General features: G+C 41.0%; 2 pseudogenes; both read right to left on the reverse strand.

Moving 5' to 3' along the window:
- Positions 1-162: 162 nt before the first annotated feature.
- Positions 163-15,178, reverse strand: LOC137721922 (thaumatin-like protein pseudogene; annotated as a pseudogene).
- Positions 15,179-24,930: 9,752 nt separating this feature from the next.
- LOC148697352 (thaumatin-like protein pseudogene) lies at positions 24,931-25,509 on the reverse strand (annotated as a pseudogene).
- Between the last annotated feature and the right edge of the window lie 129 nt (positions 25,510-25,638).

Here is a 25,638-nt window from a genome sequence, read left to right on the forward strand (position 1 = left end):
TTGCTTGGATGACATTACGTAGTTGCTTGGATAAGATTACAAGTACTTTGTTGTGTTACATATATAATGCAAATTACGTGTGCTGGCAAAACCCTCAATCTAATTTTATTTCATCACAAGCTTATTGTTCAGACCATACCATAAACTAGCAGATATATATGGTTAAATCAGGGCAGAAGCAGCCCTATAGTTAGTCCCGCCAGGGCATGTAAATGTGCTGCTTGGGTCATCCTTAGGGTAACTATAAGCATCCCCGCTCTGACTCTTAAAAAACCTAGACAAGTCTGCAGGGCCACAACTCCCAGAATTGCAACAATGTTGCTTGTGGAGCCTAAAATAATCTCAAAAATTCTAGAGGCGATACGTGGATTTTTTCCTAAGCAAGACAAGATTACCCTCAATAAATGGGCAGGCTCCTCAAATACTCTCATGCGCAGCTCACACCCCTGAAGGTCGCAACAGCTGAATACGACTACCAACAGCTCACTTGCCTTTGGCAAGGAAAAGTCAAAGCATTAAAGAAAATGATTAATTACCCAAATCCTATCTTTAATACATTCCCAATTGAACATTGACTTCATTCAAGTAAGTAATCCCAATTTAAATCAATTAGGGATAATTACTCCATTATCTCAAGATATTATTTCCTATTTAATATCTTGAGACTATTTCTCTATAAACCTTGGTCAATAGGATGCCGCCATGTGTAGGGTAAAACCCTAACACCATGGCCGGCCACTCCTCTATATATACCCCAATTCTACCAATTTTCGGTAAGCTTTTGCTACCTCCTAAAAGTCTTAAACACTTCTTCTCAGAGAAACTAACGTAGGCACCGGAGATCCATTGTCCTAACCCCCACCACCTCGTGGGCGCGTGAGGATTAGGTTCTTGATCAAAGGTGTATTGTTTTGCAGGTGCATTTTCGTCAAAGCTAGAGACGATGGAAATTTGCATCGACAAATTGGTACTTTCATTCAGAGCTAATTCAAGTACTCGAAGAAGCCTCTTGCATTTGGTTTCTTGAATTTTCTGTTGCGTTGAATTTCTCACACGTTGTATCAATTAATTTTTTCTAGAAAAGTTTCTTGATCAAACCCTGGAGAAAGGATACAATGGTAGGAAATTCAGAAACCACGATGAATGAAACCCCGTACGTACAAGGATTTGGACCGGAGAGTGGAGACGAGGACATAGCCACGAGATAACGATCTTTAAGGCTCAACAGTACGATGGGAGGAGCCCCACCACCGCGGAGCCAAGCCACCACCGTCTCCTTGACCTAGCAGCCACGGCAAGGTTGCCAGGCCATGACCCAAGTACCAGCATTGCTGCCTTTGTAGCTCAACAACCCTCAAAACCCTTGGCAGGAGGCCCATGTCCACTTCTTGGCCCACGGGCAAGCGGCCAAAAGCTTAGCAGCAGTCACAGGAGGCCTTGGGCAGGAGGCCCAGCCCACTGCAGTAGTAAGCTTAACTGCACTGCAAGCCCAATGGTAGATGGCCCAGGCCCAACTCGATACCAGCTGAGCGTAGCCCACTACAAGCCGAGCCCAAGCTCGTGAGGAACAAGCCGCGGCTTAGCACGCCTCTGCGTACGCTCCGACCACCCAACCCAGTTGGCTCGCCTCATGACTTGCTTCGGTGACCCGGCACGCGGCCTAGTCAAATCTAAGGCCACCTTTGGCTATCCAGATCCCGACCATTGATTCCACGATCGACCCAGGGTTATTTTCACCCCACTTTTCTACAAGAATGCCTGCTCTAGGCTCAAGCTTTGTACCTACAATCCACTACACTTCCACCACACATGGAGACACCTATTATCTAGACTCTTCCAATCCAAATGTCCCGGTAAAGAGTCGCTCAGCCCGTCACTAACTGTGCATTCAGGTAGTGTGCACTTTTGTTTAGGCATTCAGAAAAACATTTTCTCCTTCCTCAGTGCGTAGAGAAGCGTTCATTCCCAACTTGGTTCACGAGTTAGTGTGCATTCGAGGTTGGGTCAACACTCCGATGAGCATTCGGGAAATTCCAGGCGAAGCGTCCACACAATGCTAGACCTACAAGGAGATCCTCTTACGAGGCATTGTAGTAGGAAGCCATATGATGAATTAAGGAGAATACAAGAGTAATCCAGCTCAAGTTCCACTGGCAACCCTCGCCAAGCGCGACGGCAAGCAGCACATAATAAACCACGTGCACCGCGACCGTGGTGCAGACGAGTGGTACATGCCGAAGAGCAACATGGACTAACAGGTCAACACCAGGGGCAGCTGAAGGCATCGTTGCCCTACCAGGCACAAATCCGAGAGGAAGTACAAAAGCTCGTAGTAGAGCAGTTGCATAGATTCCAACGCATTGAGACAACCGACAATACCCTTCATAGAGGCGTGGCTAACATAAGTAGGTCACCATTTACAGATGAGATCGACCAGACGGAGCCACCGTGAAAGTTTAGCCCGCCACATTTCACCTCGTTCAAATGAGATGAAAATCCGGATAGACACTTGATGCACTACCGAAGCGCCATGACCCTCTACGATAACAACGATGCTTTCATGTGCAAAATCTTTGCCACGATGCTCCAAGGCAAGGCATAAGACTGGTTCTATACCCTGCCGCCACGTCAGCGAACTTTACTTGGTTTTCACTAAGGAATATTCGTCCTATAGCTCAATCAAAAAGTCTGAACACCTCTTTAACATGAAGAAGAACCCGAAGAAATCACTCCGTATATACGTCAAGAGGTTTAAGGTGGAGAAGGCAAAGATCATTGGATGCGATGACAGTATTGCAAGCTTAGCCTTTAGGAAGTGGTTCCCAGCGAATCACCTAATTTTCGGAGAGCTGATCATGGGCGAGTATTTAACCAATTCTTATGCTTTGGTAGAAAAGCACTCCCTCTAGGATAAGGCTAAGCGCTCACAAGAGCTGCTTGAGTAGCCGCATAAAGATGCAGAGCCAACTCAGAAGAAGGCGGACGATAAATCACTCAATGACAAAAACAATCTAGGAAGCAGATGCAGGGATCGATCCCCGGAAAATGGAGGCTCAGCGCCCAAGACGTACATCAAGTTCTCAGTCCCAATCAACCAGATCATTCGCGACCTTAAGGACAAACTGTGGTTTAAGATGTTGCAATCTATGAAGGGAAACACCTCCAAGATGGATCAGACAAAGTATTACTCATTCCACTGAGGTCCGGGGCACGCAACCAACAACTGCTTCACATGGATGAAGTACCTTGAGAAGCTTATGAAGGAAAGCAAGTGCGACCAATATGTCGACAAGTCAGCTACCCAACTAAGGCGAAAAGTAGACGCCGATGCCCAACCCCCCGTTAAAGACGATCTTAATTAACAACATCTTTGCCGAATCCGAGCATCTGGGGGCCACCAATAGTTACAAGAAGAAGATAATCCAGTATACGAGATCGGTCTTTCAGGTTCAAGCCATAGATGTTGTACCTGGACCAATCATCGACTTCACCGAAAAGGACGCTGAGGGTGTAGACTTTCCTCACGACGATGCCTTGGTGATTTCTGCTCAACTGGCCCACTCCATTGTTGACAGAATTATGGTGAACAACGACAACTCAGTCAATATCCTACAACTGTCGATCATCTAGAAAATGGGCTTGGAAAGCACGATCAAACACAAAACAGAGACCTTGACCGGATTCAACGGACTTACCTCTACTGTTATTGGCACAATCACGTTTGACGTAACTAGTCCTTTAATTGTCTCATCACAGACCTTCATGGTTGTCAGCAACATATCTCTCTATAATGGGATATTGGACCGACCTTGGCAAGTGAAGATTGCAGCTGTGACCTCGATTGAGTATCATAAGATCTGATTTCGCATCTTGGGAGAAGTAGTCGGAGAGATCAAAGGTGACCGGGCCATGTCTAGGCGATGCACTGTACAAGGTCTCAATAAGACAAAGAATAAGTTTTTCATCCCAGCAGTAGCAGCTGAAGTACACAAAGATAATTCTACATCCACCAAATAGTAATCATGCCAAACTGGTCAGGAATTTGGCGTCAAGGTGGACAATGTCCTAGCAGATGAATCAGGATGGACCCCCGAAGAATACGTCGAGCACATCTTCTTTGACCTTATGCAGCAGTTGGACCACGCCGAATGCACATCTAAAGAATATTTGAGCAATCTTGGATATGAAGTCCCCCACTACTCTAAAAGAGATCCAAGGTCTAACTTGGCAAGCAGCTGGACTCAATCGTTTTTCCTCTCGATCTGCCGACCAATGCAAGCCTTTTTTTAAAGCAATCAATAGGGCACAGAGAGATAAATGAGATGAGAAGTGTGAGAAAGCAATCTAGGACTTGAAAAAGTACCTGACATCATCTCCCATAATGTCCAAGTCAGAAACAGCGGAAAACCTATGCATTAAAGGAGGTATCTGAAGCAACAATGAGCTCTACCTTCATACGAGAGGAGCTGTGGGCTTAACCACCTGTACTCCACAGTTCAAAAACTCTCATCGATGTGAAAGCCAGATACCCAAAAATCAAAACTTTGATTTTAGCACTAGTTGTTGCAACCCGAAAGCTCAAGCTGTACTTTTAGGCATACGTAGTTATCATCATAATGCAATATTTTGCACAATCCAGAAGCACGGCGTTAAATGCGTAAAAATTGATGGACGTTCCAACAAGCCTAGCAACTCAGCCTAGAAATGCCCTAGAGGCGGCCGTGCATATCGTAGTTGCACTAGCCCCACCTGTATGAGATATCTAGCGTTTGCACGTCGACGGATCATCTAACTACCTGGGATCGGGAGCAGGCCTAGTTCTCACTACCCTAGATGGTTCGATGCTCGAACAGGCAGTTACTCTAAGCTTCAAAGAGTCAAACTACGAAGCAGAGTATGAAGCCCTACTAGCAGGTTTCAGATTGAAGAAAAACCTAGCGATGAAGAAGTTCATGATCTATTCCAATTCCTAGCTGATCACCAACTAAACCTTAAGGGTGTACACAACAAAGCATCCAAGGATGGCATGATACCTCAAGAAGGTACGAGAATAACTAGCGACGTTCTAGGCATACACACTTACTCAAGTTCCATGAGCAGAAAATGCCCATGCAGAAGCACTAGTAGGCTTAGGCTTTGCCTTAGACCATTAGCTCAAGTGCTCCATCCCTGGTGCACTTGGAAAAGCCAAGCAAAGATGAGGAACTAGTAGTCGAGGTGGCACAGATTAATATAACTCCAAGTTGGCAAGATCCCGTCATCGACTACATAGCCAACGGAATGCTCATTGTAGACAAATTGGAGTCCAAGAAGCTCCAAATAAAGGTAGCACACTATTACATATGGGACGACATGCTCGTTCACAAATCTTTCTTAGGACCACATCTCTGCAGCTTATTGCCTTTTGACGACCTGAAGATTCTAAGCTCAATCAATGAAGACGTTTATGGAAACCACTCTTATGGCCACTCCTTAGTGCAAAAGGCTCTTGATGCAGGCTACTACTAGCCAACCATACATCAGACCCCAAGAAGTATGTACAAAGATGCGACAACTGCCAGCGCTTCAAGCTTGTGTTCGCATAACCTGCTAGCGAACTTGACCCATAAACGAGCTATTGACCATTAATACAGTGGGCAATTGACTTCGTGGGACCAATGTTGCCTGCCACTAGAGGCAAAGGCATGACGATCGTATCAATCGACTATTTCACAAAATGGGTCGAAACTGAACCTATGACTACAACTACCCAGACGGACATAGAGAGCTTTATATGGAAGAACCTCATTTTCCACTTCGGCATCCCTTACTTCATCATCACATACAATGGTTTGTAGTTCGTGGGCAAAACTTGGTTAAGTTCTTCAAAAGATATGGTATCATACAACACATGTCCATGCCCCGGTATCCGCAAGGTAATGGGAAGGTCGAGGCGTCCAACAAGACCATTCTCGATTGCCTTAAGAAGTCCTTCTTAGATAAGAAGGGCAAGTGGCCAGATGAGTTCCCCGATGTTCTGTGGGCGTATCGCACCACCAAAAGACGACCAACCGGCGAAAATCCATTCTCCCTAGCATTTGGCTATAAGGTGATCTTTCCTCCCAACATCATGGTGCCAAGCATCATCACTGTATTGCCAAAATTTGAGCACAACGAGAAAGAAATGGCCACAAACTTAGACTTGGAAGAGAAAGAGCTTGAAAAGGTTATCACCCACATTGCAACCTATCAGCAGCAGATCATTTCTAGCTACAACAAAAGGACGAATATCCGGTAATTCGAGCCATGAAACTTAGTCGTCAGAAAAGCCTTCATAATTGCCCTTCGGTAAGGCTTCAAAAAGATGGCTTCCATCTGGAAAGGTTCTTACAAAATCAACCGAGTAAGCGGAAATGGCAGCTAGATCATCACCACTATGAGCGATAAAGAGATTGAAAAATAGTGGAATGCCTAAACCTAAGATAGTACTACGTGTGACCTTCCGCCATTCCTTAGACCATGTTTAAGATAAATAAAGTTCAAAGACTCAAGCAGCTTGACGAACAAGACTTCACATGCTGAGGACTATTAGTTGTTATGCTATTATTGCCTACAAGTAAAGTCCATACATTTCTCTATTTTTAATGAAGATTGAAGGAATTATTCACAAGCCTGGGCCGAATGCATAAACAAACTGACCACCCTTACGAAAGCAGAAGACACCTCTGCCCTTGCAGACATGGCATTTTGTTCTCCCATCAGGAGAGGGTAAACTGATCCAGGATATCCAGACGTGGATGGGTTTTACGACTGCTCAGTTTCCCCGGAATGCATGGACTACCTACGTTGGACTGGTCCCATAATTGGCTATAATAGATTTTTTCTTAAAAGACTTAGCCGACTGAATGATTTAATTCCGCTAGAGCCCAGGTCTCTAACCAGAAGAGATGCTAAGTGCAGGATCCTTGCCCATGAAAGAATTTGCATGACTAGATGGTTTGTTCTCAACGTCCAAGCCTTCATGAACATAACTCGATTCTAAAGTGTTGCAATACTAGTTAAGTGACTTGCGGAATCAAGTTAGAATTGTTGCTCAAGAGATCCATATTGAGCTATGTGCAACTTAGAAGATTTATAGATTAGCAACTTGGAATGATATGGTCTCTGACGCGCAATTTCATTACCTTAAGCCTAAAACACCTTTGAGAGCTAAAGATGACACCTAAAGTGGTCACGCGAGTCATCTGTTTCTGTAAGCGAGACACCCGGCCGATGACCCAATGGTTGGCAGCCCTAGGCAATTTGTAAGCCAAGACTTACACCTATTATGACTACGTAAACCCATATGTTTATTTAAAAGCAACGCCTTCGACTGATGGTCTAGGGTTTAAGTCTTGCAAGAGCTAAAGTCGAAATATATGACTATACCATTTACGCGGACTCTTCTGCTTTCTACAAGAAGCATGTGTCTGGCCGCCAGCTCTATAAGTTAAAAATTTCGCAATATGCCTCGGGAAGGCCAAGGCTCGTGCAGCTGCTAAAGCCAAAATGTACGATTGTAGTAGCTACGTGGACTCTTTTGCTTTCTACAAGAAACACATGTTCGGCCGTCGGCTCTATAAGTTAAAAATTTTACAACATGCCCCGGGAGGGCCAAGGCTTGTGTAGCCGCTAAAGCTGAAATGTACGACTATAGTAGCTACATGAACTCTTCTGCTTTCTACGAGAGACACATGTTTGGCTGTCAACTCTATAATTTAAAATTTTCGCAACATGTCCCAAGAAGGCTAAGGCTTGTGCAACCGCTAAAGCCGAAATGTACGACTCTAGTAGCTACGTGAACTCCTTTATTTTCTACAAGAAGCACGTGTCCGGCCGCCGGCTCTATAAGTTAAAAATTTCGCAGCATGCCCTAGGCTCGTGCAACCGCTAAAGTGGAAATGTATGATTATAATAGCTACGCGAACTCCTTTGCTTTCTATGAGAAGCATGTGTCCAGCTGCCAGCTTTATAAGTTAAAAAATTTCGCCATATGCCCCGGGAGGGCCAAGGCTTATGCAACCGCTAAAGCCGAAATGTACTATTATAGCAGCTACACTAACTCATCTGCTTTCTACGAGAAGCACATGTCAGGCCATCGGCTCTACAAGTTAAAAATTTTGCAATATGCCCCACGTGGGCCAATGCTTGTGCAGTAGCCAAAGACGAGATTCACGACTATAGCAGCTACATGGACTTGCCTGTTTTTTTTTTAAGGTTACGAGCTTGGTCGCCGACTCTATAAGTTATAAATCTTGCATTTTTTCCTTATGCAGGTAAAGCTTCTTGAACATCAATGCTGAAACTAAAACCTAAGTGATGACGTGGAATCGACTACTTTATTAAAGCAGCTCACCCAGCCGCCTGCCCTACAGTGAAGTTTTGCAAAAGACATGGTGAAATAGAAGGATAAAGCAAAGCAAGGAAAGCTATTTATTAAATTTCTAGCAAATTGATAAACTGGCTCGAAGGCCATCAAAGTTCAAATAAAGCAAAACAAAAAGGAAAAGAAGAAAATTCCTAAGTCTAAGCAAAAAGACTACTTATTAGCAGCATGCGCAACCACTGGTCTCTCGACTGCCACACCTTCAGCAGTCACACCGCTCTCAATAGCTAAAGCTTTTATCTGCTCATCCTCAGCTGCCCTTGCCTAAACTACATGACCTTTAGTTGCTCTACCAAAGGCAGCCTCAAATGAGGAGTCAAGCAGATCAACTGGAAAAATGAAGAAAGTTTTGAAGTCTTTCTCGGAAAAATCATAATTCGACGGCCTGTCCTGAAGATGGTTTACATAGCCATGCTTATAGAAATTGGCCTGACAAGAAGCGCTACTTCATGACCGACTTTCTCATTCTTTAGATGCACATTCTCCTCAACAAGCCTAATGTGAGCATCTTGTAGCTTATCCAATTCATTTTCGGGTTCTCGTTAGCAGACAGCGCACTTTGCAGATCCATTTCATTTGACTTAAGCTTACTGGCAACATCCTTGAGACAAGACATTTCAGAAAGAATGAAGACAAACTCATCGTCCTTGGTGAAATAAGCAGATTGTAGCTTTGAATTGATACACTCAAGGTCATTGATCACCGATGCAACACGATTGACTTTCTTCTGTGCAGCTTCTAACATCGCTAGAGTCACATTAAGCTCAGCCTTCAGATGGATGACCTCCTGATGAACAGTCTTTAGCTGCATAGAAGTTAGGGTAAAAACATCAGACCCCTTCAAAACGGCGAGTTTAGAATTGAGTTTTTCAATCTTTTCAGCAGCTGAGCGAAGTTAAGCCATCAGCGTAACTTTGGCCTCTTTAGCACACTCGATAGCATCCTGATCGATGCGCATAGACTTAGCTACCAGTAACAAAGTCTTATGCATTGTAGCAATCAGGGAGGACCTTCTTGAATAGGTAGGACGCTTCACAAAAGAGTCTAAGCAAACAACAACTTTCCAAACACTATCAATTAGGGGTGGGCAAACGGGTATAGGAATCGCAGGTCGGGACGAGTAATGAAGGTTCAGGGTAGATACGGGCTGGTTCCTAATTTTTAAAAAGAGAAACGGGGCGGGGCTGGGCTTTGAAATTTTAGGTTCGGGCTGGTTCCAAAAGTATAGAAAAACAGGTACCCGGACCGACCCGTTTGTAATTGCAATGAATGGATGAGATTGAAGGGGAACTTACCATCCAATCTAAACTATTAGTTTTACCCCAGTACCTCTCCTCCTCAAGCTCGACCCTACCATTAAACTTGACTCAATTCTTTCTCGAGTCTCACCGTCTCGCCTCGTTGTCTCCTTCACCACCCGACATCATCTCCTTCACCACCCTGACATCACGATAGCCTTAACGACCACCACAAAGGCTTTGGTGACCACCACAAAGGCTTTGGTGACCACCACAATGGCCCAACAACCTCGATTGTCCTCCTCGAGTCCTTGATGACATCCCTGACTTAGAGAACCTAGGCACCCCACCACTCATCTTCTCAATTTGTCATATCTCTCGCAACTTCCGCATCGTAGTCTTATGGTGCACTCAGTCTCATAGGTAAAAACCAAACCCCCATTTCCTTTCTACTTGTTTTTGGATACCTTGATTTATCATAGTTTTTCAATTTTTGTTACAAATTTTAATGAGATATGCTTTACTCTGTAATCCATTTTTTCTTTTTTTCTTTTTTATTTTTTATCAAATTTTTTTTTAAAATTAATTGAATTAAACATGTATTTGTTCATGCGAGATGTGATGGATATGTGGAATTGTTATGGGGTAATAAGAATTCAAAGGGTTTTGAGTATTGGGTTTTTTTGTTTCAGATATTTCTTAGTATCCTTCGCTTTAAACTGGCATATATGTACTTTAGTGAAGCAAAAAGCTAAGTTCTTGAATGGATTGAACTAATTTGTTTCTTTAATGGATCTAATACTAGTAATTATTAGCTGTGTTCGCCTTCGATGCCACTGTGGAGCTGATGATGAATGAGTAAAGGTGAAATTGATAGTAAAAGTCTGGGTTTTCTGATGCATGTTGTGGGGCTATCTACACAGATAAGACTTTCAAGTAATGTGTCATGCAGTGGTTACTCAGCCCAGACCAACGAAGGTTGGTTCTAACAGGTTGTATGAGAGTGTGTTTGTCTGATTGTGTTTGTCATACACGTTGATAGACCTAGAAACTTTGTTCTTTCTTCTCAATTAAGTTTACAATTTAGTGTTATTTCTCTTATGGATGGGTGCAATTGTGCATTTTTGCTTCTCTAAAATTTAATAACTAATATCCAAGTCATGCATATTGTAAGAATGTCTTATTGATTATTTAGTAGAGTAAAATGAATTGGTGTCGAAATTTACTTTTTCTAGTCTTTTTCGTTCTTTCTTTTCTTGGTGTTGTTAGGATATAGGGAGGTCATTGTTTTTTTATTGAGACTTGAGAGTTGAGTCTGTCTTTGCCATTCCTATTCAAACAATGAAGTCTAGCAACTTCTTGTCATTCAATGTCCTTGTATTAGTTTCATGTGTCTAGGGTGGGGAGTGCAAGAAGTTTAAAGTGCTAACTGTGCTGCTTCTTTTCATCCTTCTATGGTAGTTTATTAGTCTCGGTTGATGATGCCTTGGGGCATCAACAATATTATTTCATAGACAAATGTGCAACTTTAATAAAAAATAAAATAAAAAAGTTCAAAAAAAGATAGAACAAGGTGCCATCTTAATAGTACCATAAGTTTATGTTGATTACAGTGATATTATGAGAAGGGTGCCCCATTGACTAATTCATTTAGGTGCTACAATTATTGTTGAAGGTTCAGATTTATAAGAAATTTTGGGTTTATAATGTCTTCTGACCATTCTTTTTATTATGCTTTTACAACAGAAAGTAATATTTATATTCTTACACGTGAGTCTATTGTTGCATTGTGCAATGTCTGTGTGACACTTTTTTGGATGTAATGTTGCCCATAGAGTTGGATGTTGGACTTTGTAATGTTTGGATGTGTTGTGCAAACTGTAAAATCTGTATTTAAATATGTGAATGCAAATTGTAAAACACTAAAATTTGTAAAAATTAAGTGTTTTTTATCCTAAAAAAAGAGGAGACCCATGTACCCGGACCAAATCGGCCCATTTCAAACTGTCCAGGTTTGGTTCAGTTCCTGTTTTAAAATATGTTGTATCTGTACTAGACCGGCCCATTTCTTTTAAACTTCGGTCTGGTCCGGTTCCTTCAAAATTGGACCCAGCCCGACCCATGCCCAACCCTACTATCAATAAACTTGGAGAAAGCATCAAGGTCCTCAAGCAGGATAGCCTTCAGCATCGCACAAACCTCGGGAAACTCCCCATCCTCAGACTCGGTGGATCTCTCACAACTGCCCATGTGTGTAAACTTCCCTTTCTCAGAAGGCGAATCAGTCGCAAAGAAAGGAGGAACATGCCCAAGCGCCACCTTAGCAGTAGAATCCACTTTCCCGCTCTTCATAGCAGCGAACCTCTAAGAAGCCGATTCAGACTTAGCTCCTGATGCATGATTCGACACAAACCCAGATACCTGAGGCACCATCGAACCTTTCCGTTGGGCAATTTTCCTAGCAATGGTCATGGTTACCTTCGAAGCAACAAGTTTCACAGGCTTTGACTCAACAGTCTTTTTCGTCTCCTTGGCTTATTCTTAGCCGAAGGCTCATAAGTAGGTGAAAAAGATCTTTTTTTTCCACCCTCATTGGCAGTAGGCTCTGCAACAGCGATCAGATAAGCAAACTCCTTATCCTTTATCCACTTTTTCTCTTCCTTAGGAAGCAGCCCTCTTTTCTCCAGATGAAAAGGACTGAGCAGCCAACACCACTCATGGTACTTAGCAAGAATAACCAAGGTGATGTGCACTTTCTTCGTATCCGTCGAAATTCTTAGAGTTTAACCAAATTTCGAATCAACACAAAGTAAGAAGGATGATCTATAAACTGAAGTCATGGAGCAGCTCAACAAAAATTCAAGCTGACCAAGAATGAAGCAGTTCACTTACCATTGATAAAGACAGTCGGAACATACAACTTAGGAGAGGAGTCAGATTCCTACTCTCTACTTACCTCCAAGATATCTCTCACCAACTCGTTATCACCTTTGCAGGAAGCATTAAGCAGCATATGGAGAGACCTCAGCTGCCCCACGCCTTCCTTTTGGTACTAAAACTCATTTATGGACAAGCCAATATCAAAGAACCTGCTCAAGTTCGAGAACCCCACCATTACACGAACTACATTCGGGGAGCACTGAGCAGGCGCGCATTTCATGGAGCAGATCACCTCCTGAAAAAGATGCGGCATGAGAAAAGTAAATCCCAACTCAAAGTAATACAGATGGAATTTAATAGCCATCTTCCTAGTAGTGGCACCCTCGCCGCACGGTTCATGACTGCTATCATCATTCACCTGCTTGACACGAACCCCTGACAAAATTGCACGCTTGTATGTGTTAAGAAAATCCCAAAACAGCTCATTGGAATTAATCTTGACATGTGCTGTCTTGAAGTAGCCTACCTTGCCGGAAGAACCACCTTGACGACACAAAGGTGGATGCTATTCATCACTTTTGCGATCATAGGAAGATATCTCAAAATCCCTGCAAAAAGTATGAAGAAAAATATTTAGAAGGCAGTTCGTGATAAAAGAATAATACAAAAAAAATAAAAAAATAAAAGAAGGATAGTAGAGCCTAACGCCGCAACGGTAGGCCCCACGGCCTAACTTGCTAAGCTCGACCAGGCCACAATGGCCCAGCTCACACTCTCTCTCTCTTACATGCAGCCCAAACCGCTCCAGCCCAACACAAAAGGAGGCCCACGCCTCCCTCCTATTCTCTCTCTTACGCTCAACAAGGCCTAAGGCCCCTCGGCCTAATCTGCCAACAAAAAAGACCCGGCCTATGCCGATCTCTTTCTTTTCTTCCATAGTAGGCTTGAGACTGCTACATGATGTTTGCCCCGCGCCAAGCCCAACTAGATGGGCTAAAGCTTTACGGTTCACCCAGCTCCAAGCCCTAGCGCTCCTATCACCTAGGCCCAAGCCAAGCCGAGCACCTAGCCCACGCCAGCCGAGCTCTGCCTCCACATCACCTGTGCACAGCAGCCTTGTGGCACCCTTGCCACGTTCTTCAAGCCACCTCGGCCTTGTTGAGCCAATTTTTCAAGTTCCAAGATGCCCAAAAAATCAAGAAGAAAAAACTTCAAATTTTTCTTACCTTGGTGCGGCACAGAGACGAACAACAACAAGAAAAGACGACTCTTATCAAGGGTAAGAGAATAAGAAAGCTAGAGGAAGGGGAACAATTTTCTTCTGGTTTCTCTCTTCTTTGTTGGAATGATCACTGTTCTCCAAATTTATTTAATCCCCTGCTTAAGGCAGAATTAAATAGGTATTGAGGGAAATTGGTTTCCTTTCCTGGAAGAAGTCTATCTTTAAATCAAAGAAGGAGATCAAGTTCAAATTGGGAAACAACTTTATAGGCCCATGCAGCCTAGGATTTCTACACCTATTGCCTTTTTCCTACGTGCAGCCCAAGTGTGGAGGCATTTTTAGAGCCTAAAATAATCCCAAAAATTTTGGAGGCGACACGTGGACTTTTTCCCAAGAAAGACAAGATTGTCCTCAATAAATGGGCAGGCTCCTCAGATACTCCCACGCGCAGCTCAACCCCTGAAGGTCCCATCAGCTGAATACGACTACCGACAATTGACCTACCCTTGGCAAAGAAAAGTCAAACCATTAAAGATAAGGATTAATTACCCAAATCCTATCTTTAATACATTCCCAATTGAAGATTTACTCCATTCAAGTAAGTAAACCCAATTTAAATCAATTAGGGATAATTACTACGTTATCTCAAGATATTATTTCCTATTTAATATCTTGAGAATATTTCTCCATAAACCTTGGCCAATAGGATGCCGCCATGTGTAGGGTAAAACCCTAACACCATGGCCGGCCATTCCCCTATATATTCCCCAATTGTACCAATTTTTGGTAAGCTTTTGCTACCCTTAAAAGCCCTAAACATTTTACTCTTCTTAGAGAAACTAACTTAGGCATTGGAGATCCATTGGCGTAACCCCCCCCCCTCCCCCCAACAAACCTCATGGGTGCATGAGGCTTAGGTCCTTGATCAAAGGAGTTGGTTGTTTTGCACGTGCATTTTCGTCAAAGCTAAAGATGGCCAAAATTTTCATCGAAGTTGATCAGTCTTAAACAATAGTACAAGAGGTTGTTGTGCCCTCTTGGAGCCCTCAATTGGTTAGGGCACTACCCACTAATATCAGCCACGAACTTGATTCCCCTAGTGAACCCCTTAGACGTTGGACTAAAGTCCATACGTACATTAAACCCATCTACAAGAGAGATGCCACAACAATCCAAATTATTATATTGATTAAGGGCATACTCAGCCAATGTGTTTGGAGGACGACCATATCCTTGGCATCAGAGGACGCCCCCACAATCACCTGTTTGACATTGGCCATGTCCTGCTCTATCAAAGTTGTATCCAGTCCAAGCCCATATACGAGCCCCTTTGGTGTCGGGACGCACATCTAAGACCCAAGTTTGACCTTTGCTGAGCTGGAGACCAAACGATGTATTGGGACAATTATTTTTTTGTGTTGAATCGAGCTGCATTGGTTGATACAAAGAAGAGAGCGGCACTTAGGATGGAGAAAACACTGAGGAGTCTCATTGTGGAAGCTAAGCAACACTAGATTTAATATATTGGTTTTTTGGTGTGGCTGTGAATTTTAAATCCTGAGGAGGTTCATGAGGTTATATTTTGTTGTACATGAACTTACACATGGTCACCAAATGACACCATTTTCTAAGCTTGTTCATTTCCACCTATGGCAATAGGAGGACCAATATTTCTTCTTTCCACTATTGTCCACAAGATAAATGAGACAAACTTTTCTACTAAATGGTAAAACTTTGAGGGTTGAATTAAATTGCCAGCCCTGATTTGTGCCAAAGAAAACCTAAATGTTGACTGACTAAAAGGGCATTGGGCATTGACCAAAAAAAGGGCAGATAACATTTTTGATGGAAACACTATCTAACTAGTTACAGAACAATGGTATCAACGAGCAGAAGAGAAGTTGTAAGCATCAGACTTGTACCATCTGTCATTGGTTTTTTGTGTGGAAAATTTTGTATTAGTGATGACATTGTGTGTGGGTGTGTGCGTGTGTGCGTGTGTGCGTGTGTGGGCGAATTGGCTATCGTTTTTGGGCCTGAGGTCTGCCATCAGGCTTTTAGCCTGGAGTTCAACGAAATGGAGCAAATGACTAATATGCCCTCTTATCTCCAAATCCAACGGCCACCATTGTGACCGTTTTGTAATTTTGAACTTTGGTATGTTGGGAGTTGTTTGTTCGATGTGTACGAGGGATTCAGTTTGGGTGAGGTGAGGAGATCCTGCAGTGGAAGAGGGATTAGGATTCTGTTTTGTTTTTATCTCTGGCTTGCTTTCTTCGATTTTTGTTATGATCTTAGGATTGTGATTATTGAGAATTTGAGAGATTTTAATGGATTTATAAATCCATGAATTTTTATGGGGTTTAATTGATTGTAGAAATTCCATATAAAATTTTGATTCAATTCACTCGAAATCTCATGGGAAGATGTGAGATTTGTGGATACTTAAAATACACTACGAAATCTCTCCAATTCCCTCTAATTCCTCAACTTTCACAAATTCTTTAAAATCAATTTCTAATTAAATATATCTGGAATGTTATAAATTTATTTAAAATCCTAATTGAGTACACCAGAATTTCTAAGGATTTTAATAAACTATCTTAAAATTCTAATTGAATACACTTTGAATTTCAGATAATCAATTAAAATACTGATTGAATATCCCTAGATTCATTAAAAGAATTAAAATCTCTCAAAATCCCAATTGAATACACCCCCCTTAATCACAAATTAAGAGTCAAGTTAGTTGTAATTGAGGGTTTTACTTGTTATTAGGGGAATTTATTAGAAGTGCCAACTGACAATAGTCACACTTTGTGTATAAGAGCACTTGCTCTTTTGTTTGAAAACAGATCAGAATTTACAAGAAAGAAATTAAATACAAAAATATTTGGAGCTCTGCTCCTTCATCTCTCATTCCCTTTTCTTCCATAGCTTTCTTGTGCTACTTGCAGGTTAATTAAGGGAATTGAGAATTGGGTCGTATCAGATTTCTACTTTTGAGAAAAGTTAACAAAGCTATTGCTTATTTGGCGTTTAAAATTTTTCCTTTAGATTCTGGTTTTGTTTTACTGTTTAGCGATAAGGAGATTATATTCACACATCTCAAATTACTTCCTCCAAATTCTTTTAATTTTTTAATATTTTTTATCAAGTGTTAGAGATCTGTAGAAAATATTAAAAAAATTAAAAAGTGTGGGAGAAGTAATTTGGAGTACGAATATAATCTCTCTAGCGATATAGGGAATTAGAGATACACTTTTGCATGCATGTTTCTAATCATGACTTACACTATTAGAGATAGGGTTATTATACAAAATGGTCCCTGAGATTTGCATGATCAATAGAAATGATCCTTAAGATTAAAAATCAATAGAAATTATCCCTGAGATTGTCCACCATCCATGATTTTAGTCATTCAATTAAAAACTCTTTGGGTAATTTTCAAAGTTTCGTAACTCAATCGATTCTTAACCAAATTCGACCCATAATATATCAAAATGAAGATAAGAAAGTTTAGAACAAGATTATACCTATTTGGAAGCCCAATGATGGCCGGCAAATAGCCTGAAAGGTGACTGTTCCGCGGGAAAACTGGAAAACTCGCCGGAAACTGGGTAAACTTTAAACGTTCATAACTTTTTCAATACTCAACGAAATCGAGTGATTCAAAAATGAAAATCATACTTCTTGATGAGACGAAGAGAATGGTATCTTTCTTTACTGCTAACGCTCCGTTTTTTGGCCGGAAAAATGCTCAAAAGTGACTAACTCGAAAATGGTTAGCCACTTTCGAGCCGTTGTCCGACCAAACCACGGCGAGTTAGCCTTCGAAAAAGGCACCATTCTCTTTGTCTCGTCAACAAGTATTATTTTTTTTTTTTTTGGAATCACTCGATTTGGTTGAGTATTAAAAAAGTTATGAACGGTTAAATTTACCCAGTTTCCGTCGAGTTTTCCAATTTTCCCATGGACCAGTCAACTTTCAAGCTATTTTTCGGCTATCTCCAGCAATTATTGGGCTTCAAAATAGGTATAATCTTAATCTACACTTTCCTATCTTCATTTTGATATATTGAGTTACAAAGCTTTGAAAATTGCCCAAAATCGTTTTTAATGAAAGGACCAAAATCATGGATGGTGGACAATCTCAGGGACCATTTCTATTGATTTTCAATCTCAAGGACAATTTCTATTGATCATGCAAATCTTAGGGACCATTTTGTATAATAACCCTTAGAGATACAGTTCAGAGTTCGTATGGTTGTGATTTGAGAATTAATTACTGACTTACCAATTTGTTTTTGGTTGTTTTAAAAAGACAGAATCCAAACTTAGAAGAAGTAAGAGGCAATCAAATTACCCCCTAGCTTTAGTTGAAGCTCTTTCAGCTTCCAGTCTATTTAGTTCATCATCTTGCAACTTTCCACTGTTAATTTACCTTTTCGTGCCGTTTTAGGTTGACTTTCGGATAAACAGTTCCTTAATGCAAGCAAATTTAAAAAATAATGCATGCATTGCTGTCTAAAACTAACTGCTAAATCGAAGATACAAGGAGGTAATTACAATTACAACTAGGTCTTAGACTCTTAATAGAAATTTATTGTTTGAAATTTGTTGAGCACTTGAAACATTACAAGTTAAGACTTTGATTTTTATGATATATGATAAGTGTTTTCTATGTTTGTTGTTAATTAAGCACACGGGATACAACTTGGTCTTAGACTCTTAATAAAGATTTATTGTTGAAATTAAGGGGTTAGACTGTTAATAATGATTTATTGTTTGAGATAACTTTTAAGGGGTTAGGCTCTTACCAACGCAAAAAAGGCGCTTGAGGCAACTTTTACATTTATAGCATTTTAGAACTCGCATAAATACCATAAAACATCTTGAAAGACTACCATTTCAAGTGGATCTTTTCTTTGAAGCGAACCAAACTTTTCTTTTCTTAACTCATTCTACTAAAACTTCAAATTATGTTCAATATGTTGATTGATTGTTAAGCACTTAAGTTGATCTATTTATTTTCCATACACCCTTTTCTACCTTTTTCTATGCATGAGTGTTTTTCTGTTGCATGTTGTAGAAGATGAATGCATGAATCCTTAGGTAACCTTCATTTTTTTCTTCTTCTGTGATGTAGGATAATAGAGTGGGGAAGCGGAAATTAGATTGTATTAGCGGAAGCGTAAACACATAAAACTTAAATTGAAACAACAATAAAGGATAACTGGAATCACTCCAGGCGCCTCTCACCCGTTCTTGGCCTCGCACCAAGAATTGGAATATGGAATCACTCCAAATAAGCTCCTATCGCAGCCAATTTAACTCAACTTTTATTCATAAACTCATTTGTCCACTATGAGGTACAAGGAGGGGTTTTTATAGAGCCTTAAATCTAAAGAGAGCTACTAGACCCACCTCAGAACCCTATTTCCCCACCCCACCTTATATTACCACCCCTCAAAAAAGTAAAAAAAATTAAAACACTCTTACTCCACCCATCTATATTCCTAAAATATCCTTTACATATTCTTCTATTTTGCAGAAATCGAAAGAAATAAACTAAAAAAAGCACTCAACCCAACTACCAACCAACCCCTTACAACACAACACAACGCAACTAGACGGCAACCTCTCGATCTTCATTTTTTCAAACAAGTCCAAAGCCCCATTTTCAAAGAAAGTACAGAAATCATTGCATTCCAAGTACACATTTTTTTTAACTACCATTTGTTGGAACACGTATCCAGCTATCCAAATAACCAGTCTTTCTCCAATAAATAGATCCCAACCCATCCAAATTAGCACAGGAAGAAGGCACACTAACATAAGTAGCTTCATTTGGCTTTCACAAAACAACCCAGATGGGGAAAACATTTAGAAAGAAAAAAAAAATCAGATGGGGAAAAAAGACAAAAAGAGGATAATATTGTGAGGAAAAGGAGATGAAAAGGAGCTGAGAGAGCAAAGTAAGAACAGTAAAAATCAAATATTGCACTTTGAACAACTTCTTGTCCTTATTTGTCATTTTGTTAAGAGGTAAACTTGTAAATATTTTTTTTTTTTAAGATCTGGGTGAAAAAATAAGACACAAGGGTGGGGATATCAACACTCAATCTAAATAGGAAAATAAACTTATCCTAGGAAAGAAATCCTAATCCAAAATAGAGTAGTAAAATCCTGCTCCACAAGGTTTAATCCAGTCCTAAAGGAAATTGGATAGTCTTCTTTCTCTTTTTATGTCTTCAAGCAATAAACCGCAAGAGTAGTCCTTTCGTGACTAATGTGTATTTGGTTCATGGAACAACTATATAAAGCATGCAAGTAAGTGACTGTCACTGGTTCAAACTCAACGAGTCCCCGACAAACAGGATGTTGTGCCCTTTATACGTCGACAAGAAACTACTTCCATCGAATCTGTATCATCAAAATTAAACACACAGGTAAATACCAAAGTTTTATAACTTGTTAAGTAGAGAGTATTGTTACAAAGATAAGTAAATTGCCTAATTTGTGCAAATGTTCTCTCGCTATTAATCTATGTTGTTACGTCACAAGACTGTTAATCTCGATTGCACATTGAAATCTTGATTGTGCCCCTTGTCCATTTTGGAAATTTGGCATAATTTGAATGCATACATTTGATATTCCCTTAAAAATCACATGCTACAGTTAATCTGGTGAAAACCTGACAAAATTCAATAAACACATTTCGTCTTAGGAGTCCTCTATTCGAAATGTTTTTTTTTTTTTTTTGTAGTACATCGATATTTTTACACTAGGGGGAGGGGGAGTTCGACTAAGCTACACAATAGACACCCTAATTTGGCATTGAATTCACCATCCACGAGATTCGAACCTAAGACATCTAACTAATACCACCACACCGTAGTATTGAGTGGCTAGATTCAAAATATTTTTGACACGTCATTTTTTTAGCATAGCTTTGGTTATTTAACAAAAGTTTCGTTAGATTTGGTCCTTGAATCTGAAAGTCTCTTAATTGCTAATGGATTTACTTTGGAAATTTCAGAAATTCTGATTGTGGCAAAAAGAAGTTGGCTTCTTGGCATTTTGAGGTATATAATTATACACCCTGATTGCATATTCAAAACCCAATTAGTTACTTACATTTTTTATAAGCAATCATTCATCCCAATGCCATCATACCAAGTATCAATACTCTACTGCCAAGCATTGAGCAGAACAGAAATGAGATGGCCACAAACTTACATCTGGTAGAGGAAGAACGCGAGAAGGTCATCACCCACATCGCTGCCTACCAGCAGCAGCTCATCTCCAACTATAACAAATGAGCCAAAATCCAGCAGTTGCAACTCGGAGATCTAGTCCTAAGAAAAGCCTTCATCACTGCCTGCAGAGAAAGCTCCAAAAAATGGATCTCATCTGGGAAGGTACGTACAAGATCAACAAAGTAGGCGACAAGGGTAGTTACACCCTCACTACCATGAAAGACAAAGAGATCGGAAAGTAGTGGAACGCCTATAATATGAGGAAGTACCATTCGTGACCTCTCGCTACATTAAAGACCAAAAACTCAAGTAGCTCAACAGGCACCACCTCGCAAGCCAAAGACTATCCAGTTGTTATGTAGTTCATACCTTACAGCTAAGTTCTCATTCGTTTTGCTTGTTTTTCAATGAGGAATTCAGAAGTTATTCACAACTTGGCTCGGCTGCATGCTTACAACAATTAATCACTCATGCACTACAAAAGAAGATCGTGCCTTTTTTAGAGACTTATCGTGTGAATTGCACCCCTATGGGGACCAACTATGCTCTCCAGTGTGAAAGGGTAAACTAATCCCCCGACACCCACATGGGTCTACTCTCCGATACGAGAGGATAAACTATACACTCTAAATATCCAAAAGTGGATGAGTCAGGCTGCCTTGGTGTAACTAGGTACATGATGGCTTGCACTGGGATTCCTAGAAGTAGTCATAATGGTCATTTTCAAGGCTTAGCCAATTGAAGGATTTTTGATCTTTGGCCTAATTCATGAGGAACCGGGCCTCAGTGATGAAGGACGCACATTATGCAGTACGCCCTGTCACATCCCAATCCTGGCAAAGCAAGATATTATCCGTGTTGGGCCACGCCCGCCCTTATGGTTTTGTTTCTGGGAACTCACACGAGAACTTCCCAGGGGTCACCCATCCTAGGAATGCTCTAACCAAACTCGCTTAACTTCAGAGTTCCTATGGAACCCGAAGCCAATGAACTCCTAAAAGGCCTTGTGCTATATGGAGGTGGGCATGTACATATAAGGCATAGAGGATCCACTCCCTTGGGCGATGTGGGATCTAACACGCCCTATGGACGGCTGCCCTGGAATCTTAAAGTTGCTACCGAGTACATTAAGGTAGCCAACAGCTTGCCTTCGAGCAGTAAACCATGTTAAACTTATACAATCACACATTTTTGTGAAATGTTAAACAGTTAGCGTGCATATACAAGGCTTTATCCACTGTCGAAATGCACGCAGTCGATAAACTTCATCTATGCCAATCGTGGAATGATTGTTCTGATCTTCACTAATTCCTGAAGTGTTGTGACACTTGCTATGCAACCCATGGGATTGGTTACATAAAGAGCAAAGAGTTATCTCAGACCTTTGCCTACGAAATTTCATACAACCGCATACTTTTGATTCGAAAGGTTCATGAATTTCATGCCCCAGAAATTTTTGGTATGTTGTGATGCAGGCCACACAACTCAAAGGATTGAAAAAGGTCGAAGTTAACAGCCAAGTGGCTACGCGGACTCGTCTGCTTCTGCAAGTAAGGCATCTGGCTCCCGACCCTATGGCTAACAACTTTGCAAATGCTCTACACTAAAACCTACGACTATATAGGCTACGTGGGCCTGTTTTCTTATAGAAAAGAATCATGTATACTGCTGGTCTAAAGGTCAAAGGTTGGGTATAAACAAAAGAAAGGAAGATGAAAAAAAGCAAAGGAAGCAAGTTTATTAAATTTTCTAGCAAAATTGATAAACAAATAGTGAAGGCAGATGAAGTTCAAGAAAAGAAAAAAAGCAACAAGGAAAAGAAAGAAAATCATTAAAGGCTATCTAGAAGACTACTCTTCAGGAGCTTGGACATCCCATGCCTACTCGGTCGCCACACCTTCAATAACCACCACATTATCAACAGCGGCATCATCTATCGCTTCATCCCTGGCTACCCTAGCTTGGGCACTAACTTCTCCGACCATTTCACTAATGGAACCTTCGAAAGTAACGGCAAGAAAGTCTTCCGAAGAAATACAAAAGGTCTCGAAGCCTTTCCTAGGAAACTCAAAGTCAAACGACCTACTAAAGATATTATCTACATAACCCAGCTTGTAGAAATTGGCCTGACTCTGAATAAGCGAAGCCTCAAGTCCAACCTTCTTACCCTTCAGCTGCTTGTTCTCCTCGAGCAAACCAACATGGACGCGTTGCAATTCATTAACTTCAGATTTTCATTGATCTTTAGCGCACCTTAGAGTTCGAACACTTAGGGTTCAAGCTTATCGACGATCTTCTTGAAGTGGATCACTTGGAGTGTAGATATATTAGACCCCTTCAAAGCGACAAGCTTAGACTCCAACTTTTTTATCTTCTAAGCAGAAGAATAAGCCTCAGTTGCCATAGTCGTTGCCATCTCCTTGGCAGCCATGGTATCCTCTTGGTTAAGAAGCATAGACTCAGCTACCATAATCGTTGTTTTCTGCATCATGGCAAGCAAAGAAGTTACCCTATATTGGGTCGTATGTTTCGCAAAAGAACTTGGGCAAACAACCCCTCTAATGCCATCAACAAGTTTGGCACACGCGCTCATGTCTTCAAGCAGATTTGGTTTCAAAAGCACATAGATCTCAGCAGACTATTTAGAAACAGACTTGGTGGATTTCTCACAACTGCTTACGCGAGCAGTTTCCTTTTTCTCAGCAGGCGAACCAGTTTCAACAGCAAGAAGAATAGGCCTTGGCGCCATTTTAACAGCAAAGTCCACCTTATCGCTCCTCATAGTAGCAAGCCTCTCCAAAGGTGAACCGGAGTTAGCTCCAAACTGACGTCTTAGCACAAACTTCGGCACTATGAGCATGATAGAACCTCTACGTTGAGCAATCCTGTCAACAATCGTACTATCTATCTTCGACATGGCAGAGGTCACAGGCTTAAATCTAGCAACCTCATCTTTCTTTCCCTTGAAAGAAGTCAAGTCAATTACAAGCCTCTCGGTATCAGACAAACCCTCATGAGCAGCATAGGAAGATAGGGGGAACAAATATCATCTAACTTTCTCTCTGCTATAGGGTAGAATAAATTGCTGTCTGAAGTTGATTTAATCATCTACTTAAGGTAGACTTAAAATAAACTTTGGAAGTAATTTACTTACCTTTCCTAGAATGATCTAATTTCCAATTAAAGTGGGAATCAACATCAAAATAAATTGGTCTCTGAAGTTGATTTAATCATCTGCTCAAGGTAGATTTAAAATAAACTTTGGAAGTAATTTACTTACCTTTCCTAGAAGGATCTAATTTCCAATTAAAGCGGGAATCTACATCAAAATAGGAAACAATCCTATATTTCCTAAAGCAAGGGAAGATCTCTACACCTACTGCCCTTTCCTGCGAGTAGCCCAATAGGTGTGGGGGCATTTATGGAGCAAAAAATAATCAAGAAAATTATGGAGGTGACACGTGAACTTTTGGATGAAAAGGACAAAATTACCCTCGAGGCACACTGGATTCCCATACGCATGCAACAGACAAGAACGGCTCAATTAAGGAAGATTCAAAGGTGATCAAAATGGTATTTATTCAAATCCCTCTCATCACTTCTCATAAAATCCTTATTCAAAAGGTAACTTCCAAATTTCATATTTAATTTAAGATTAATTGTCATGTTAATTGCAAGATATTATTTCACATATTATATTGCAATTATTCACCCAATTACACCATATATGGTCGGCCACTATTCTTCAAATAGGGTCGGCCACTCCCCTATAAATAGCCCTATTATCCTACTAAAAAAATTTAAGCCATTTGCTACCCACAAACTCCTAAACACATTCTTTTCAGAATTCTAACTTTGGCATCAAAGATTCTTCGGCCTAAGCCCCCCATTCACTGTGGGCGTGTGAGGCTTTTGGTCTTAATCTTAGGTGTTATTATTTTGCAGGTGCATTTTAGTTAAAGGAGAAGACGGCAGAAATTTGCATCCACAATATTGATCAGTTTTGAACACGATGCAATGGTTGTTGCACCCTCTTGGAACCCTTAGTTGGTCAGGACACTGCCCGTTAATATTAGTTGTGCACCTAATCTCCCTAGTACACACACTAGACGTAAAGTGCATACGTACATTAAACCCATCAACAAGAGAGATTTCAAAGAAATCTATGTCGCTGTGTTGGGCATATTCAGCTAGGGGTGCTTGGTAGTTGACCATAGCTTTGGCATTGGAGGACACATCGACAATCACCTTTTGACATTTGCCGCGTCCTGCTCCATCGAAGCTGCATCTCGTCCAGCCCCTAGTGCGAGCCCTTGTGGTATTGGCACTCACATTTAAGGCTCAGGATTTGCTCATCGAGTTGGCGGCCACCGCCTGGTACAACAGATGCCCAAACAGTGTAGGCACAATCGTTTAAATGTGGAATCGGGCTGCATTGGTTGATGCAAAGAAGAGAATGGCACATAGGATGGAGAAAACTAGAAGGCTTTTAAGGAGGCTCATTACGGGTGCTAAGCAATACCAAAATTTGTAGACTGGTTTTGTGTGGTTGGGTTTTGAATTCTAAGGTGGTTCGTGAAGTTATATAGAGCATATGTAGTACTTATATTCGCCATCAAATGACATTAGTTT

The sequence above is a fragment of the Pyrus communis genome, chromosome 4, assembly GCF_041283825.1.
Source record: "Pyrus communis isolate YQ-2024b chromosome 4, ASM4128382v1, whole genome shotgun sequence".
NCBI lineage: Eukaryota > Viridiplantae > Streptophyta > Magnoliopsida > Rosales > Rosaceae > Pyrus > Pyrus communis.